The sequence below is a fragment of the Oncorhynchus kisutch genome, linkage group LG2, assembly GCF_002021735.2.
Source record: "Oncorhynchus kisutch isolate 150728-3 linkage group LG2, Okis_V2, whole genome shotgun sequence".
Classification (NCBI taxonomy): Eukaryota; Metazoa; Chordata; class Actinopteri; order Salmoniformes; family Salmonidae; genus Oncorhynchus; species Oncorhynchus kisutch.
The window spans coordinates 71,414,759-71,419,980 of NC_034175.2; positions in this window are offsets into that span (position 1 = coordinate 71,414,759).

The window sequence follows — 5,222 nt, forward strand, 5'->3', positions numbered from 1 at the left end:
TTAGAGCCTGTATAATACTGTAGACTGTTAAAGATGACTGATGTGATGCATTAGAGCCTGGAAAGATGACTAGTGTGATGGATTAGAGCCTGTAAAGATGACTAGTGTGATGGATTAGAGCCTGGAAAAGGAACATGAGAAGTGTGCATGACTGCTGAAGTGGATGGGAGTGGATGTGATGGCACTTAAGGGACCTCTGAGGGTTTGTTAATGGCACTTCCTGTGCTGTTCTGGCTCAATGACAAGTTGAAAATCAGACTTTAACATTAAGCACTAGAGCATCAAAGGAAGAGTGGATCTTACCCAACTGAAAAGAGCCTTAGTTGGCCCTAAATCTGTCATAGAAATAACGTTTTTCACAGAAATAGTTAACAATAATAACTATTGGGCACACATTTCATGGAGAAAAAAACACATGGTGATCATTTTGTTTTGTTGCTTTTAACAAGTACTGTTCAAAACTGTTCCAATCGATTCTGTATCAAAGTTATGCACGCTTCCTGTTGTGTGCTCAGGGAGGTAGACAAGGCTGCAGCCGTGTAGATTACCCCACAGGGCTCCGGTCAATGTTGCAGTGTAGCTCTGCTGCATGAGGGCGATACTGAGCACAACGGGAGGCCAATTCTTTCATTTCTCGATATAACTTTTGAAAATGCAGAAGACATTAGCATTTCGCCATTTGAACTTGTGACTATGACTTAGGGATAATTGCTTAAACACGAGCCCAAAACAAACACATTTAAAGGGTATTGCTTTATTTGAATAGTCCATCTGTAGCAATTCAACTATCTACTAACCCTAACCGTAGCTCTAGCTGTAACCCTAACCTTAACCATTATCCTAAACCTTACCCTAACTCAACCTTAACCATTATCCTAAACCTTACCCTAACTCAACCTTAACCATTATCCTAACCCTTACCCTAACTCAACCTTAACCATTATCCTAAACCTTACCCTAACTCAACCTTAACCATTATCCTAAACCTAAACCTAACCCTAACCCTAACTCAACCTTAACCATTATCCTAACCCTTACCCTAACCCTAACTCAACCTTAACCATTATCCTAACCCTTACCCTAACTCAACCTTAACCATTATCCTAAACCTTACCCTAACTCAACCTTAACCATTATCCTAACCCTTACCCTAACCCTAACTCAACCTTAACCATTATCCTAACCCTTACCCTAACTCAACCTTAACCATGATCCTAAACCTTACCCTAACTCAACCTTAACCATTATCCTAAACCTTACCCTAACTCAACCTTAACCATTATCCTAAACCTTACCCTAACTCAACCTTAACCATTATCCTAACCCTTACCCTAACCCTAACCCTTACCCTTACCCTTACCCTTACCCTTACCCTTACCCTTACCCTTACCCTTACCCTAACTCAACCTTAACCATTATCCTAACCCTTACCCTAACCCTAACTCAACCTTAACCATTATCCTAACCCTTACCCTAACCCTAACTTAACCTTAACCATTATCCTAACCCTTACCCTAACCTTAACCATTATCCTAACCCTTACCCTAACCCTAACTCAACCTTAACCATTATCCTAACCCTTACCCTAACCCTGACCTTAACCATTATCCTAACCCTTACCCTAACCCTAACTCAACCTTAACCATTATCCTAACCCTTACCCTAACCTTAACCATTATCCTAACCCTAACCCTAACTCAACCTTAACCATTATCCTAACCCTTACCCTAACCCTAACTAAACCTTAATCCTTTTTCTAAACCTTATCCTAACCCTAACAGTAACCTTAGCAAGCAGTTGCTTATCAATATACTGTAGTCAGTTGCTTATCAACACATAGTTTGTTGATAGTATGACCATCTGTAGAGCATCTACATATGGACTATCCAAATAAAATGTGACCCAATGAAGGTAGACCAACTGAGAATCTTCTGAGGTGGATCTGCTGTTGTCCCCTCCTCAATCAATCAATCAAATGTATTTATAAAGCCCTTTTTACATCAGCTGATATCACAAAATGCTGTACAGAAACCCAGTCTAAAACCCCAAACAGCAAGCAATGCAGGTGTTGGCATGGTAACCCTCACACCTACAGTGTCATGTTATCTGATGTATTCATTCAGGAGTCATGGGACAGTGCTGCCCACATATTGTCAACCACTGAGGCTACTGTTTGACTCAATATTTGGAACAATGTCAACTTTAGCACCAAGGCAAAGCAATAATTCAAGGTTTGTTTTTCCTGTTCAAAGTTTGTATTCATCCTTAGATTCACCTTCCTTCAATCCAACTCTTTAACCATAAATTGAGAAATATTCAACAGTCATGAAAGAACAAGCTTTCACTCTCTTTCTCTGCATTTCACCCTTAGCTTTGATTTTGTGATCCATGTCAAGTCACCCCCCCCTCCCCCCTTCTTCCCCCCCTTCCCCCCAAACACACATACCCCTGTTACAGATGACAGATAGTTGAAGATAAGAATCAGATGAGCCAGTCAGTTATACCATGATAGAGGCTGGTGTCACAGAGTCCATGCAGCCTAGCTACACCCCTTTTCCCAGGATTCCCCTCTGCTGTCTCTACCCATGGGCCTCAGAATGTCCCTCTGCTGTCTCTACCCATGGGCCTCAGAATGTCCCTCTGCTGTCTCTACCCATGGGCCTCAGAATGTCCCTCTGCTGTCTCTACTCATGGGCCTCAGAATGTCCCTCTGCTGTCTCTACCCATGGGCCTCAGAATGTCCCTCTGCTGTCTCTACCCATGGGCCTCAGAATGTCCCTCTGCTGTCTCTACCCATGGGCCTCAGAATGTCCCTCTGCTGTCTCTACCCATGGGCCTCAGAATGTCCCTCTGCTGTCTCTACCCATGGGCCTCAGAATGTCCCTCTGCTGTCTCTACCCATGGGCCTCAGAATGTCCCTCTGCTGTCTCTACCCATGGGCCTCAGAATGTCCCTCTGCTGTCTCTACCCATGGGCCTCAGAATGTCCCTCTGCTGTCTCTACCCATGGGCCTCAGAATGTCCCTCTGCTGTCTCTACCCATGGGCCTCAGAATGTCCCTCTGCTGTCTCTACCCATGGGCCTCAGAATGTCCCTCTGCTGTCTCTACCCATGGGCCTCAGAATGTCCCTCTGCTGTCTCTACCCCCATGGGCCTCAGAATGTCCCTCTGCTGTCTCTACCCATGGGCCTCAGAATGTCCCTCTGCTGTCTCTACCCATGGGCCTCAGAATGTCCCTCTGCTGTCTCTACCCATGGGCCTCAGAATGTCCCTCTGCTGTCTCTTTACTAGTCCTGTATTAGTGGACCAATATAGCCGCCTGTAGCGCATGCAAAAAAAATGTCTGCCACTACTGAGTTCTGAGCGCGTGACCTCACTCTGTCCTTGCACACAAAGCTACAGAGGGATATTGCCATCGCAGTATGTCAGGGCCTGTTTGCCAATGTGTATTCCTAATGGCTGTGTCCAACAAGCCTCTAATGTTGCAGAGACACTGTGTTGGTACTGACCTGTCAGACAGGGATTTCTTGTGTTGAGCAATCTCTGCCTGTTTGCGTTTGGCTTTAGTGTGCATGTCCTGCCATGTTCCAACGAGCTGGGGGAGGACGGGCTGGGGGAGGAGTTGTAACTGTGCATGAGTAAGTGGGTGTGTGTGTGTGTAAGTGTGCGTGCGTGCCTGCCTGCGTGAGTGTGTGTGTGTGTGCCAGGGTCACAGCTGGAGTGCTACTGCTCTCAGCAGGGCAAATTTCCTTCAGATGAAAGGTTGCATGCAAATGGCACTTTGCACCAGCTGCATCTCTCTCAGTTCAACAAGGAAATGTCTGCTTGGCTAATCTGACGAAGACTCCACTGGCAATAGCTGATTTCCAAGGAATATTTCTCCCAAAGAAATTCCACAGAATTCCACAGTACCATACTTCAGGAGCCTTTACTGTGGTTGTAGCCTAGTGGTTAGAGCGTTGGACTAGTAACCGGAAGGTTGCAAGATCAAATCCTCGAGCTGACAACGTACAAGTCTGTCATTCTGCCCCTGAACAGGCAGTTAACCCACTGTTCCTAGGCCGTCATTGAAAATACGAATTTTTTCTTAACTGACTTGCCTGGTTAAATAAACAAAATAACATTTTAAAAACATATAGTGTTGCCATATGGCCAGATATGTATCATTACATGGTATTATATACAGTATATAACTTGACTCATTTGGATTAATTTCTGCAATAGGAGCTGGAGTAAACTCCCAGAGGCTTGATAGCTGGACAGTATGTACGATAACACTCAGGAAACAGAAACACTGGCTTCAGACATGAATAAAGTTGATACAATGACAACAACATGGAATCATTTTTTAAAGTTCTCAACCAGGTAGGCTAGTTGAGAACACCTTTATTTAACCAGGTAGGCTAGTTGAGAACACCTTTATTTAACCAGGTAGGCTAGTTGAGAACAAGTTCTCATTTGCAACTGAGACCTGGCCAAGATAAAGCAAAGCAGTGTGACACAGACAACAACACAGAGTTACACATGGAGTAAACAATAAACAAGCCAATAACACAATAAACAAGTAAATGACACAGTAGAAAAAATACAGTCTATATACTGTACAGTGTGTGCAAAAGGCATCAAATCAAATGTATTTATATAGCCCTTCGTACATCAGTTGATATCTCAAAGTGCTGTACAGAAACCCAGCCTAAAACCCCAAACAGCAAGCAATGCAGGTGTAGAAGCATGGTGGCTAGGAAAAACTCCCTAGAAAGGCCAAAACCTAGGAAGAAACCTAGAGAGGAACCAGGCTATGTGGGGTGGCCAGTCCTCTTCTGGCTGTGCCGGGTGGAGATTATAACAGAACATGGACAAGATGTTCAAATGTTCATAAATGACCAGCATGGTCCAATAATAATAAGGCAGAACAGTTGAAACTGGAGCAGCAACACGGCCAGGTGGACTGGGGACAGCAAGGAGTCATCATGTCAGGTAGTCCTGAGGCATGGTCCTAGGGCTCAGGTCCTCCGAGAGAGAGAAAGAAAGAGAGAAAGAGAGAATTAGAGAGAGCACACTTAAATTCACACAGGACACCGAATAGGACAGGAGAAGTACTCCAGATATAACAAACTGACCCTAGCCCCCCGACACATAAACTACTGCAGCATAAATACTGGAGGCTGAGACAGGAGGGGTTAGGAGACACTATGGCCCCATCCGAGGACACCCCCGGACAGG